The sequence below is a fragment of the Lactuca saligna genome, chromosome 7 (assembly GCF_052625555.1).
Source record: "Lactuca saligna cultivar CGN05327 chromosome 7, ASM5262555v1, whole genome shotgun sequence".
Lineage (NCBI taxonomy): Eukaryota > Viridiplantae > Streptophyta > Magnoliopsida > Asterales > Asteraceae > Lactuca > Lactuca saligna.
This window is the reverse complement of record NC_136423.1, coordinates 118,747,056-118,763,679: the sequence shown is the minus strand read 5'-3', so window position 1 is coordinate 118,763,679 and position 16,624 is coordinate 118,747,056. Positions and strand designations below refer to the sequence as shown.

At 32.0% G+C, this 16,624-nt stretch overlaps 1 long non-coding RNA gene and 1 other non-coding gene across 2 annotated transcripts; both read left to right on the top strand.

Annotated features, from left to right (window-relative positions):
- The first annotated feature begins 395 nt into the window (after positions 1-395).
- On the top strand, positions 396-502 carry LOC145007758 (small nucleolar RNA R71). The gene has a single exon (XR_013663125.1). It is a non-coding gene; the product is annotated as a small nucleolar RNA R71 (small nucleolar RNA).
- Positions 503-13,468: 12,966 nt separating this feature from the next.
- Positions 13,469-15,412, top strand: LOC145004060 (uncharacterized). Its single transcript, XR_013662253.1, has 2 exons — positions 13,469-13,724; positions 13,850-15,412. It is a non-coding gene; the product is annotated as an uncharacterized LOC145004060 (long non-coding RNA).
- The last annotated feature ends 1,212 nt before the right edge of the window (positions 15,413-16,624 follow it).

The window sequence follows — 16,624 nt, the reverse complement described above, 5'->3', positions numbered from 1 at the left end:
ACTTGAACCTTAACTTGATCCTGACCCTCCTGCTCTGTGAACATAATTGGTAGGACCATATATAACCTCGAGAGGTATCATACATTCTACAATTTTCTTGGTTCAGTCTTGGCCCTCCTTGACTCGAGTATGGATCCTCTACTTTCAGTAGTTCAGGCCCATACTACCTTCCACATTTATTCGTACTTTCCTCAATGGTTGCCTTGACCTCACCAAGTCCCTTCTACTATTACTACTCGCTGCACCAATCTCATCCTAGGATTTCCCTAGGGTAACTCTCCAACCCACTCTCCGCCATCGGCTGCATAAGAAGTCCCTGTCATATCTCCCCAACTAGCATGCGAATACTATTACATATTACTAAGACCAGGTGGGAAATTACTTGTTGCACATTGAGGTCATTTTGTGGAAAATTACTAATTAGACCCTTGTAGCGCTCCAATGCTTCGTATAACGAGTCACCCATTTGTTGTTCAAAATTTGCAATGGCTTTTTTAAGTTTAGAAACTTTAGATGGTGGGAAAAATTGTTCTAAAAATTCTTCACACATTTTTGCCCATGTAGTAATCGTGCCCGGTGGTAGTGCTTTTTTAACCAATCATTTGCAGCTCCTTTAAAGGTGACAGGGAGCATCCTTAATAATGCTATTTCTCTTGGTACATTTGGAATGTTAAAGTATTCGTCGATGTTGTTAACTTCATCGAGATGCTTATTTGCGTCTTCATGATCCTTTCCGGTAAAAGGAATCTCCTTTAATGTAGAGATGATGTGCCCCTTAAGCTCAAATGTGGCAGTGGCGGGTATGGCGGGTTGCACAAGCCCCGGACTGGTGTTGTCTCAAATCCTCTTTTTGTATGCCTCCATCTAGAGGTCGACAATGTCTGTCATGGTGTTTTCGGGTTCGCCTTCTTGCTCGCTTTCTTCTTCGTATTCGGACTCGTATTCGGTTACTTTTGGGATCGGATCAAAAATTTCAAACTTGCTTTCCTCGCTCTTTTGACTGCTAGACTCACCCTCTTTCTTGCTTTTCTTCTTCCCAAAGACTGATTTAAGGTCCTTGAAAGGTGATTTCCTTGGGAGGTTTGTGTCTTCAACGTCTTTATCCTTGTTTTTTTTTCTAAGAGCGGATTCCTGGTCTTCGAATGGAGGTACCAAAGGTGAGTTTGAACCTTGGGTCATAAAATACCTGAAAAAACAAGAAACACATAACGAAAATAAAATAAAAAACGAAACTGGAAATTTACGTTGGACTCGCCGAGTACCTGCGAATGGACTCGATGAGTTCAAAGGTAAAACAGAAAAAAAAACATATCAAAAAGCCTAAAAATAGAGAAACTTAAAACTTAAACCTAATAACTAATTTACTAAAGTAGTAACTTTGTGCAAGATAGATCTCGCATAAAGGATCCATAACACTAGCAATTAAAATTAATTTTAGAATTGTTCCCCGACAACGGCGCCAAAGACTTGATGTGTGTAAATTGCACTAGTTTTAGTCCTACTTTTTAAATATAATTTAGACACACAAAAGGCAGTGTACCTATCAATTTGTGGTATAGTTAAACAAGCAGAGTATCGAACACAGGGAACGGTAATTAAGCTAATGACTAGAATTATCTAAAACAAGTAATAAAAGGAAAATGTTTTCTCTAGTTTTGAAAGACTAGAAACTTAAACAATTAACTAACACTCAAACTAAGCAACTAACAAATAAAACAAATAAACAATAAACTAAATTCAATAATAGAGAAGACTTTTGTTTAGGTTCAACTTATTTATTCCAATGGTTGATTTTATGGCATGTGCAATGGATTAATTTATCATTGGATATCGATTAATGTGATTAGGTTCATGTTCACTATTACTAATCTTTAGAAAACAAATTAATTCAAGCAGTGATCAGTTGATTAAACTAATAAAATTCCTAGTTTATTGATTCGAGTTAAGTAAGACTTGTGATTAGGTAATTAAATTACTAATTCAATTAACTTCTTGTATGATGGTTCGTCACACAAGTTCACACATTAACTTACCTATTTTCTAGTTAACCCTAGTTTCACGTTCTCTATTCCTAGGCCCATAACTATGTTTTCACATAAATCATATGAGATAAGCAATTAAGAGATGTTCATGCAACTTAATATAATCGTTAGTTAACAACAAATAGTTGTTGTTAACACATTAGGTTCTTCAACAAGCTTAACAAAACAAAGTTCACCGATTTAAATTAATCCAACCATAAAATCAAACCATAGTCATAAATTCGTCTACCCTAAACATAAGATACGAGTTTTAGCTCATAAGTACTGTAGAAATAGCTCAAAAACAAAATCTAATGATTCACACATAGTTCAAACAACAGATTAAGTAAAGAGTAAACTTAAGTTGCCTTTGATCTTCTCAAAATTGAAGGTTAGGGTTGTTCCATGAGTTCCAGAGCCCCAGCTGCACTTCCAATCGCAATTCAATCCCCAAGGGTTCCAGCCAAGCCTTTAGTTTCGGGCTCTTGTGTCCTATTTATAGATTTATGAAAACAGAGGCTACTCGTCGAGTCCAGTAACCGACTCGTCGAGTCCCTCATTAAAAATCTGTGTACGGCAAGGACTTTTATTGCTCCGCGAATGTTCATGTCTACTCATCGAGCAGGCATCAAACTCGCCGAGTAGATATGGTTTTTGACTCTTTTTCTTCTTCCTTTAATTCCCGAGCTTCTGATTGCATTTCCCGCTTCCTTTTTCTTTCGAGCATGTCTTTTAGGCTGAAAATACAATTTAAACATAATTAAGTACCTTTTGTCCATAAATTGCAATAAATTAGCCAAAAAGTATTAAAATTCTATAAGAAATGTATAGCTAAATATGCACATATCACTACCACTATCACATAACATCATATCATACTAGCACATAAAACATAATAGATAGTGACAAACTAGACAATTATCATAAAGATAATCATCTCAACTATAATAAACTACTAGTGGGTCGGCATTGGTGCCTTCAACCCACTTCTACTGGAAGGCAACTCACCTCGATGTCGTAAAGTGTCTGAACTCTCCTGGCTGCCGGAATCAACCCCTCTCAGGTCCTACGCATAACAATCTTCCTTAATTACCATTTCCTGGTCAACTCGGGTCAAATTCAAATTCAAGGTTAAAACCTGGTCAAATTCAACTCTAGGTCGAAGTTAACATCGAGTTGACTCAACTCGCCGAGTTGGCCCCACAACTCGTCGAGCTCCGAAATCGTGAAAACGCTAAGACTTCGACCCTACTCGCCGAGTTCTCCTTTAAACAAAGTTGGGACCTTCTACGATCTGACTCGCCAATTTCATCCTTGAACTTGCCGAGTTCATCTTCATATGGTAGGGATATTGCCTTGAACTCACCGAGTTCATCCTGGAACTCATTGAGTACATTGATCTTTAGGATCATTACGAACCCAGATGGTCGAGTCTTGTTCCGACTCAACACACCACTCGATATTAGAAGGGTTTGGGGAAAAATACGACCCGACTCGCTGAATCCCATAAGCGACTCACCGAGTCCCTCTATTTCCAAAACTATTTAGTCAATTTTAGATGGTCTAAAAGCACCCAAAACACAGATCTGACCTGCTAGGGTCCATATTACACGTAAAGCTACGATCTTGACATTCATGCATGGGTTTTGGCTGAAAAGGCTCTAAAATGAGTTTTATATGATGCATGGGACTCCCATGGCCATAAAGTTGGCACCTTTATGCCTTGGGAACCCCAATGGTTCCATATATGATGTTCATACTCTACATTATGCTTTAAACCTGAAGGTGTCTTAGAAATGCCCTAAAAATGGCAAGATTCAAGCCTTAAAGAAGATCTAACAAATGAGAAGTCAAGGTTGAATATTTTTACCTGAATCAAGCTGGAAATGCAACCAAGACTCTGGATCTACTTGCTTCTTCAAGAACCACCAAGCTTCCACTTCTTTCTTCAAGCTTCAAACAACTTTAAACACACCAAAATGGATCAATAACACTCAAAAAGCTTTAAGGTTTCGAGTTATAGCTTTTCTGGACTATGAGAGATGATGGAGGTTGAAATGGGACAAGATAATGTGTTTAAATAGTGTCCAAACCCTAAATATTAGGGTTTCATCCAGGCAGTCCTACTCGCCGAGTTAGGCTCTCCGACTCATCGAGTACGTTACTTAAAACCTGTGTCCAAGTGTCTAGTCTACTCGACGAGTTGGGCCCCCCAACTCACCGAGTCGCAGTGTAAACATGTAGTTACTTGAATTTAAATATGTACCAGGAACCTGGTGTTACACAATACAAGCGCAATACTAAACACAATACTACTTAAAAATACGGGAGATTTTTCAAAATATTCCAAGGGGCTTCATAGTCGAAACTCTCTCATTTGCTAATGGATTGTATTCTTCTTTAGTTACCTCCAAGATGTCTTCCTCAGTACTATTCACACGTGCGTCTTCAATCTTCTTATAAAGATCGTTGAACAACACAACTTCTGTATTCAATTCATACCATTTTGATGATATATCAAGCGTGCTGTGATGGTTTTCTAAGGTGGTTTCAACATTAGTGTTGAAGGTATTGGTTAAAAGGAGCCAAAACATTCTATCATCCAAACTGCTATTCTCGTAGACATTAATATATGCAAGAGTTAGAAGCAAACACTCCTCAACGGTCCATGGTTTTAAACCCATTGTAAAAGATACAATGTAGATGAAGTGATATAGATTAGATTAAATGATACATATTTTTGAGTCATTTTATAGTGAAATGACAGTCCACGGAAGTGACTTGGTAGTCCATGAAACAAATATAATAACAAAAATAAATAAAACACATATTTGTATTAAATAAAATTACTAAAAACAGGCATTTCATATTAATATATACAAAGTTCCTAAAATCAAGTTATATAGTATCCCAAATAATATTTGTTATCCTATTTCTATAAAAAAATCTTGCATCTCTACGTGGCTTATAAATCTTCACCGGTACCCTCGAAACAATCATTTCCATAAACATGCATACGAGTACTCCACAATCCCCTCTATCTTGAATATATTCCTATTGTGGCGCGTCTATAGTATCAACAAACTCCACAATTGCGTTGTCTTTGTGTCCATCAGGGAAATCGTTCCAGTACTCAATGACTTCTAGCTCTGAGATAATACTATCCCCAAAACTATTGAATTCTCCACCAATCAAGTACTTTGAGAAGAAATTCATAGATAGTGCTAAATCATAAATGTGTACTTTCCAGATATTTAAATGTAGCACTACCAAAAACCAATGGACACCAATAACGTTTATGGGGAATAGAACCTGCAAACAAAAAAACTTATATAGTCATAAATTCAGTAATATTATATATATATATATATATATATATATATATATATATATATATATATATATATATATATATATATCCTACATACTTATAAAGCTATCATTTTTTGTTGAATCTTATGCATTTGAAACCCTCTTTTTTAACTTTCTCAAACCACATTCATTTGAAACCCCCATTTTTTAACTAATGCAACTCAAAAAATTTCTTAATTATGATTTAACACTCAAAAGTTTTATAACTTATATTATGTTTAATTACCATTTAATGAAAAGTTTACTATAAAAAGGCCAATCTTTTGTGTCTTTTGTGTTATACAAAATCTTACATGTAAGAATGATTTGAAGATATTGTGATTCAAAAGTTATCATATAGTTAAAACATTCACAATCCAAATATGATGATTTGAAGAAATGGGTTATGTTGCATCGATGGTAATTGGAATATGATTTGTTCTTTCAACCAAAACAAATGAAGTTTTTCTATTCTTTCGTTATATTCAGTTTCTCATTTAATATTTATATGTGATTTGTGTGTATTACTCAATCTTGAATGTGACTCTCCAAACATCAATGTTTTGCTTGGAATATATTTCTGATTCTTCTTTTTCAAGAAAAATATTTTGATTGCAGGTTAGTGAAGGATTATCATCAAGTTTCTATGGTTGAATGATGTTAAATGAAGAAAGAAGATTCATAAAATGGATATATGTTTTTTTGTGTGAGCAAAGTTGACGAATGTTGGTTTTTTCTTTTGATTTAAATGTATGTTTATGTAATGTCTTTATTTATATATTCAACCACCTAATGCTCTTATTTATTTTATTGTAGTTTTTCTATTTTGATTTTGTTTATTTTCTATTATTTTTTGTTGGGTTATCCTACGCAACATATTTGAAAGACAATTTTTAAAAGATAACATAATTTTGAACATTTGATATGTAATTATGATAAACTTATCATGATATGTTCTTCATATGAAAATAATTTATTCATATTACTACGACAAGAATTACATATGACATTTACGAATATATATATATATATATATATATATATATATATATATATATATATATAAAATTATAATATATTATGTGATTTGTTTAATATGTATATGCACCTATGTATGTTATAAAATTATAATTAAATATCTTTATGTTTAATAATTGAAGGGATTAAAATGATGTATCAAAACCAATTATTTAGACGAATATAATAATAATAATAATAATAATAATAATAATAATAATAACAACAATAATACATTTCCAAGTACCGCATTCATTTGAACCTCACACTACAACTCAAAAGTTTTCTAATTTATGTAAATTTATTAGTTACAACTCAAGAGTTTTTAACTTATGATTGATAACTAGTAATCACTAATAACTTTTTATTTTCCTTTCTTTTATAAGGTTGTAAAATTTTGCTCATTAAAAACATTAATGTATTTGAAGAAATTTGTGATTTAAATATGGAGAGTTAATATAAATGTTATAATAGATGTTTTAGTGTTTTTATGTTATTAAAAGTTATAGTGTTTATTTTTCATATTTTTTTATTATTCGATGTATATATATATATATATATATATATATATATATATATATATATATATATATATATATTTTAATACAAATGTTATAATAGATATTTTTCTACTTTTATGTTACTAAAAGTTGCAGTTCATATTTTTGTTCATACGTTTTGTTACCCGTTATATTATCATTCATTTGATATATAATTTACACAATTTTAAACAGTTTATAAAATTATAAAATAATTGTATATATCATAAAGACTTAAAAATTAAACTATAATGTTTAATAAAACTAATATGTTAATTATATGTTTGCTTTACTACTAACATTTTGTTTCAAAGTAGAAATATTAAATAATAATTTGGTAACAGTTATTATTTTAACTATATAATTTTATTATCGCGCAACGCGTGGGGATTCGCCGTGTGTGTGTGTATATATATATATATATATATATATATATATATATATATATATATATATATATATATATATATATATAACTTAACTAACCATATCTACATCCTTCTATTTAGGATAGCCTCCAACACTATTTACTACATTCCTAAAAAATGATTTTCTGAGTTGCAAATTGAGTTCTTGAGGGTATATCGTCCACCTTGCGTTCGCCAGCCATCTTTCCATGTGCAAGTCACTCCATATCGCAATATGCTGTACATTTTAAGATAAAAATGTTACAATTATTTATACAAGTTATCGTCTAAAGTAGTTAAAATTTAACGAATGTTACAGAAGAAATTAACCACTCAGAGTCAGTAATTGTGAGTAACCTCAACCAAAACTCCACACCTAGTGGGAGTATATGCAGCCTATATATAATGTTGAGGTTGGAAGAGATCATATTCCATTGTTTCCAAAAACCCAACGTACTAGAAACATGAAGACTGTCCAATAGGAGATGATTTGAAACATCATTACTCTTTTCATTCACAATGTCTTCATTTGCTTTTTCAGGACTCTCCACTGCTTTTTCCCTTGTTTTGGTGATTTTCTTCAATTTTGGTGTGGATTGCATCTAAAAAATTAACATGTTAAGTAATTATCAATAACGTAATATTTTATAAATACACCAAATTTAAAATATGAGTTTTGTACCACTGTGAACGACGTCCGTTGATACCATGCAACACTCCTCTTTCGTTGCGGCCTAACAATAGGAGTCACTGCTTTTTTGTGATGTCCACCCACATTCGGTGACGGCTCAACATGCGTAGGTGTACGCCCAACTTCCCCCTCTAAACCATGAGTAGATATATCACCATAGTCTAATTGTGTACCATGGTACTAAGTTTCTTCCCCCTCTTCATTTACCATGTCATCCTCCTCTCCAAACGTTGTATCTGGTTCATCTTATTTCTGTAATACACGGTCTACTTAAGTCAGACACAACGCCTAGTAGATGATTCACTAATGCCTTTGTGCTCGTCTTCTTCTTCTTTATCGACTTTGTTGATGTGTCGCTTGGCATATAAGTTCTTTCTACTTCAGGTTGTTGCGAGGAAGAAGCATTTGTCGTAGATTCAGTCGAAGATGTTTCTGAATTGTACTTCTTTCTTTGAGGAGACGACAATCGGTGGACTATGTTGCCGTGGGGGAGACTCTTCATGGGTAAGAGTCCAATTGACGTAGCGAATATAAAACGACAACATGAGCTCCGTCGGTTTGCCATGACAGAAATAGGTTGGTTGTTAGGATGAAAAAAACCAGATTGTTAGTTTAACATGAAAAAGCATTGGAATTTGTAATTATATATAATCCTTAATATAAAAAACATACAACGGACACGTTGATTATTCGATGACATTGAACCCAAGATAACAGTGTTTTACTTTTACTTTTACTTCACCATGACCTCATCCGTGGCAATTCTGTCCGCGTGCATATATAATATTGGGTTGCCTCTGGGAATGTCTCCAAAATCCATATCTATGTAAAAAAGGTAAGTATCATGCTATTATAGTATAAAAATGAAAGTACAACGAAATTATATAGTACAAACCGAAGTACAATGTTATTATTGTAAAAAAAAAAACAAAAGTATGATAACTATTTAAATGCATTAGAAACTAACATTAAACGGAAGCCTAAAACCGGAAACAGTATACTTGTGTACTTTCTTGGATTCGGGATTGGCCTGCTTAAATATTCTAAAATTTTCTATTTTCTCAAACATTCCACGCATCAACCCTGAAGTATAGGTCCAAAAATACGTACCCCATGCAAAGCTGCAGGTTTCAATTTATTTATTATAACTATTATTGTATTCATACACAATCTTTAAATGTAATACATGTTCAAATCATCTATATTATCAACAAGCTTGTATACTGCCGTGAGAATGCTCGTTTTAACGTCCCGTTCATGGAGACCTTTCAACATAAAAACAAGTTGGATAAGCATTACAACGTCTTCATCTTGAAGTGACAAATAATTCGAAGACATAATGTAGTCTTCTAAATCTTTCAGCCGCAAACGTGCATCAGTAATGTCTGGGAACAACCGAGAACGAAGATTTGAATTTGACCGGCCCCTTCGTCATAGAGCAAATCCATATAAGGACCAACTCTTAAACCACAAATAAAAATATATTCAGTTTCACCAAAATCCAACTGCATCCCCTATATCTAAAAAAGAAACCTCCTCATTTCAAACACTTGTTGAGACCTTACTTCATGCAACATCATCAAATGCGCAAGTAAGTGGTCACCATGGGGGACATGCATTCCTAAGAATCTTCCAAACGGTGAAGCTTCAAATAATACCCGTTGTGATTATTTTAGGCGTGGAAAATAGTCTTTAATGATCGTACCCACCACGCATTTTAAAGTTAAATCTGCTTTTTGATTGAGGTCATCGTGCAACAAAACATATACATTTAATTTCATATAAAAGATTAGTAATTAAAAATAAAAAGCAAGGTTTCAAAATTTCTTTTCTAATTCGGTTTATGAAATAAATAGCAATGTAATTTTTATATAATAAATAGTTGATATAAAAGGGTAGAAAAAATGGGGAAAAAGCAATTTCAGATCATTCCGCGGAGGCTAGAGGTCATTATGCGGAGACCCCTCTGCGGAGTGACCTACACCTCCGCGGAGACATATTTTTCGCTTTTTGGTTCATTCCATGGAGGCAATAAGTCAATTCGTAGATGTCCTTCTACGGAGTGACCCACCCCTCCGCAGAATGGATCTTCCCAAATCTGGTTGTCTGTTAATCCTAAAATCTACCAAATCTAATTCTGTACATATTGATGATTATTAATTGGATTTTCGTAACATCTGAACCTTAAATATATACAATACGACATTAATCCAAAGAATTTCATTAAACATTGGACAAGTCATCGGAAAAGGGGTATACTCATATACAATTAAGGTTCAAGTGCAGAGACAAATGAACTGGCTCATAAATTGAGTTGCTAGGATGGATGGTGGTTAAAACTTAAATAACGCTGATGTGGGAGCATTATCAAATCGTCGTGAGTGGTTGCTTTGATCATCATCTCTAAGCTACTGTTGACAATTTACTATGCAATGTAATATTATTGTATGAATCTTGCTATATTTTTTTTTACGAAAATTTTAATTTAATCTTTTTCATTTCCTTTAAAATAGTTGTGTCTTATGTTTCAGTGTTATTTGTAACCATATTTTGAGTATGGAATGAGTATCTTTATATCAGTTTCATGGTTCGATAAATCTACCATTTTTGGAATCTAAGCACAATGGTATGCTTTTTCAGCTTTGAATATATACTATACTTAGAAGCCTATATGACACTGCTTTGAAAATGTGTAGATTAGAGATGGCGGTATATATATATATATATATATATATATATATATATATATATATATATATATATATATATATATATATATATATATATATATATATATATATATATATATATATATATATATATATATATATATATATATATATATCAGTTATACCCTGCACCAACCATTTTGGTAAAATATAAGATTTATATTTTTTTATTTCACATGCAACAGTAAATCTTCTTTCTTGCTTTGTCACACTAAACAATGATATTTGCTTATTTACATGCGAAATTTTTTACATCATCAACGTAAATTGGGTGGGTGTTGGCGGTTAATATTCTTTTATAAGAATTCATGACTTAAAATGTAGTGTTGATACGTTTTTCTTTTAATTTGCTAGAAAAAAAAAATCCAAGTGGACGTAAACCAAAATAAAAAATATGTATTATATACTAATAATTGTTTTTGTTAAATACAAAATACCTATGGTTACTTTTTCTAACAATTTAGGCAATGAATTTGATTTACCTCTAAACAATGCTAAGGAATGCAGGTTAGCAAAAGATATTGTCCATATCTTTTGTGTTAAAAGAAAAAAGATTACATGACTTATATATAAGATATAAGTCTTTGCCTATGTTTTATTTCACTTTTACTCTTTACTATTTAAATATTATGATTTTACTATTTTATATGTTTTTTTTTTTTGTTTGCAACCGTGTAACAAATGGGTTCATTTTCAGTTAGGTTGTTTTCATTTGAATTTGGTCGATTTGGGTTTCTCCGTCTTGATCTTGAGATTTGGTTTTGAAGTACATATTGATTTGTTTACCACTACCATTTAAGGGTTTGAATGATTATCAACATAGGAGGATGGCTCTAGAGTTTTTCAAAGTCATCGTGATAGAAGGGATTTAACCTAATTTGATGAACAAGAGAGTTTGGCTCTAAGCTTATCAATAACTCTATAATACATTTTGGAAATCCCTTTAAAAATGTTGTTATGTTGTAAAGCGATACATGAGGTAAAATTATTATCAACTTTTTGTTAAAACTTTTGATGCTCATAAAGGATTTTATTATATCATTGATAATTTATTTGTAGGCTTGACACTAAATAAAGATTGGCAAGGGAATCCAACATGTATTCTAGAGTTAAACATTTATGGCTTCTTCAAATTTTAAAACAACACCAAAATAGCAAAAAAAAACTTTCTAGCCATACCAAAAAGAACAATTATTTTTGTCAATTAGTTATATCTTATTTGTAACCGGTTAATTTTGATCAACAATATATGTCTAATTACATCTTCTTATTTTAACATACGAGAAACATTAGTTTGATAAAAATAAATTATAACTTAATGAAGTTATTTTATATATATATATATATATATATATATATATATATATATATATATATATATATATATATATATATATATATGGGAAAAGGGAATATACATTACAGCCCCACCTAAACTTAGGTACTAAACCTCTTGAAAATACATTGTTTTACTATATAAAGATTACGGTTAATGGATTCACGATTAATACTTCAAGATGTAAATTCAAAATCGACACAATAGGGTTTAGGGTTTACAGTTTAGGGTTTAGGGTTTAGGGTTTAGGTTTATGTTTAGGGTTTAGGGTTTAGGGTTTTGGGTTTAGGGTTAGCGTTTAGGATTTAGGGTTTAGGGTTTAGTGATTAGATATAGGGTTTAGGGTTTATCTTTGGTGTTTAGGGGTTAAATTTAGGGTTTATGTTTAGGTTTAGGGTTTAGTAATGTTCACTTGGATGAAGTAATAAACGATAATTGAGGAAAGAAAACGGAGATGATAAAATGATAATGAAAGAAAGAAATGTTGTGGAGAATGATATATGTACCAAGTGAAACCAAACCGGGTATATTTAGCATGTTAAAACGATATATTTTAGAGGTTTTGTACCTAAGCTTAGGTGGGGCTGTAATGTATATTCCTTAACCCCTATATATATATATATATATATATATATATATATATATATATATATATATATATATATATATATATATATATATATATATATATATATGGTATTTGTTACAATTTTTTTTGAAAAAAAAATCAATTTAACAACATAGTTTTATTTGGAAAAAAAAAGTTTAAAAAATTTATTTTTATGATTGATTGCCAATGTTTATTAGTTATTATAATTTGATATTTCATTCTAAAAAAATAATCACTTTATCATTAATTTCGACATAAGGAATGTTGGTCATATCTTCAGAATATTTGGCATAAATAATTTGAATAAACATTTATACAATTAAAGATAAAATATTTACAGCATGAATTAAATTTTTTAGTTTGTATATTTGCAAAATACATGATAAAAATTAAGAAATAAAATACAATTGTTTAGTAAAAATATATATTAATTTTAAATAATCAATATAAAAGTCTAAAAAAAAAACTTAAATATTATTAATTTATCTTATTAATTTAACACAATTTAAAACATGCAGTTTTCACGTATTATAACCTAAGGAGACTAATAAAAGATTAAAAGTTGAAACCAAAATGTTACAAAATCCACCCATTGTCTTCTTTAGATGAGATAGTATTTATTGAAACACTTTGTTAGATATAGTTTTAGAAAAAAAAAAAAAAATGAAAAAAATATACACTATTCATCAACTTTTAAATAATATACGTTGTGATTCATTAAAATACAATCCGATGATAAAATAAAAAATAAATGAATGAAACTTGAGCCTAAATCAACATGTTAAAAGAGGCCATCTGGAATTTGGGGACATTTCTCGAAACAGATCCACAGTCCGCTTTGACCAAGAGGGAAGATGTTCTGTTAATTTTCTTGGAAAATTCACATGAAAGCGAGAGTACCGACATTGATAATGACAATTTAAACCTAAATCTCATCTTTGTCGCCAGATTAGGTCTTGTTTTTACCACAAATATACTCGTTGTATCGGCTAAATCGACGACTTTTCAGAATTTAAGATCAAGGTATGCTGAATTCAAATAATTTTGATTTATTTACCTGATTATAAAAATGTTTCTCATCACGCGTCTCTCTGTAACTTCCGCCAACCTTCGTCGTCTTCCCCAAATCAACATCAATATGTGGTCAGCGGGTACGCGTTTCTCTTTACACACACACACACACTTACTTCAATCTGACTCGGCCGTATTATTTTAATAATTGCTTCGAATAACTTGTAGCGACTGCCAATCGAATGATTTTCATTTTACCCTTAGATGAGATGAATTAGAATTAGGTCAATTTTGAGAATTATCATAGTTTTAATATGTTTAAAAGTTCATGACTGTTTCATGGTTTGAATAAAGTAGCCATTGGAGCATGCTATGATTGCTATCGTTATAATTTGGGTGTTTCAATCCAACATCTAGAGTTCTAAACCTTAAACCCATCCATTCTTTATCCTAATTTATGCTGAAAATATTTGTGGTTTTTCTACGAATATACCCTTATTAAAATCATTAAAATTGAAAAAAATAATTAAATGGACAATACTACCCTTATCTTCTATATCGCATATTTCATGAATCCCTTTACCCGCTGCCATGCAGTAACTTTGTATTATAATAGGAGCGAATTCATGATTTTATTATGAATTATGCAATTTCCCCTTTTTATGCAATCAATTTGTGTATTCATGTTTAACTTAATGCAAAAAGAATGAATTGGTTGAGAAAATTAGAGAGAGTCATTGTTTTCCTTGTTAAGTTAGTGATCAAGTTATCATTATAACAAACCATTTTACCTTTTTAGTTATGTACTTACAAAGTATATTGCTATAAATCATTTTTTTTTTGGTTCCAAAATGTTCATGTAATCAAGAATTCTCATGAGGTCATGACGTCTAGACTCATATACAGAAGACTAAATAAGTAGAAAAAACATCATAAATGGTCCCTGTGGTTTCTCAAAATCTGAAGTTTAGGCTCCGTGGTTTAAAAACCTCATAGATGGTCCCTGTGCTTTCAAAACTTTTGACAGATGGTCCTTATCCCTCACACCGTTAGAACCCTACAATTAACTCTTATTTCATTAAAATAATATAAGGGTAAATCGATCTTTTCACCTGTGCCCTCTTCTTTATAACCAAATGCATGTCTGATATTTTGAAAACCCTTCTCGCACCCACCCTATTCTACTCTCACTCTATTGTGCATCCAATTGCAAAACGAATTCTGCAAGTGTCGAAGATGGCGATTTGTAGATGTGGAATGGAAACAACGAAGTTGGCCTCATGGACGGATTGTAACCCAGGAAGATAATTTTTGAATTGTTCAAGATGTGGGTTCGTAAGGTGGGTTGACCCTCTGATGTGTGCTAGAGTATTGGTGGTGATTCCAGGTTTGATAAGATCAATGAATCGATTGGAAGAGAGGGTTGCGATTGCGAGTGCGGAACTGTGGAACTACCAGCTGATGTTGTTCTGTTCATGGATTTTTTTTTTTTTTTTTTTTTTTTGGTTTTATTTAACCAGTAAGGTGGTTGAAGGATTTGGATGGTAATAAGATGGGGGTTTTTTGGTTTCTTTTGTACGCATCTAACTAGTTCAGGGGGTTTTGGATTGTGATGGAATATGTATTTTTGGTTTCATTTTGTTGTATGAAGTGTAACCCTTTAAGTTAATGGAAATGATGATTATATATTTTGTTATAAATCAGTGGTTTTGATGTGCAATTTCGTATGATACATTGTTATAACTACATCTTGCAAATGGTTAGGAATTGTATTTCAAAACTACATTGTTATACATGCATCTTTTTTAGAAAGGTTTGGAGAGGGTAATTCATAAGCAAAATGTTGATAAAATCATTACAAGTCTGTGTTTAAACATGAGACTTGGTTTCAGCATACTTACTGATGGAAGGTCTTAACCCATACAAACATTACAAAAGACCTAATTATCATAATTTAAACAACCAACCCATAATTTAAGTTTCAAAATACCTAACTACCCAAACATCCAACTAACTACTTAACAGAATTTCCAACCCCATTTCCCTTTCCTTGTGTCTTCCCCTTTACCTGTGTCTTCCCTTCTGTGTCTTCCCCTTTGATCCAACTTCACCAATGCCTCCCTGCCTTTTACATGTTCTGAAATTGTGCCTTTTGTTATGACACTTTGAACATGTGACTTCAAGAAATTTCTGCTCAATTTAGTGGTTTGGCTGTTGGGCTCATCAACACCTCTCCTTCTCTTCTTTTTTGGCCTCCCACCCTACATATATGCATTTATTATACTTAAAACAGAAACATACATGTTGGCATTAAAAGTACATATCTAGTCTAGTTGACATAACAACCTGTGTGTGATGTTTTGGTGGAGTTAAAGTGAATGAACAATCACTTTTTGGCCACATTGAACGACCATTTTTTGGATCAATTTTGTTTAGATACATGGCTCTCCATGTTGATAACTTATAGCAAGGATGTACCCATTCCTCAACATTAGGGGCATCTTCTCCATTTTCAATTTTGTTCCATATAGCAGAAACAACATGCTTACATGGAAAACCTGTAATCTCCCAGAACCTACAAGTGCAACTTCTTTCATTTAGGTTCACCACATACTGATCTTGCCATGTGCTTGCAACTTGGTACTTTCCTGCCCCATTATACTTAGCTACATACTTTGCTGCTTGAGCCTTAATCTCCTCTAAAATTATAGTTGTAGTAGTACTTAGTTCCCCTTGACACTTATCTATTTCCTTTTGCACAACACACAATCTCTTCATGAGATACTCTCTAATATACTCTAAGCAGGTGATGCTTGGTTTATCCCTACCTTCCTCTATCTTAGCATTGAATACCTCACAAAGATTATTCAACAATCAGTGTGTGCCCTACCTGTGAAAAAACATATTCAAAA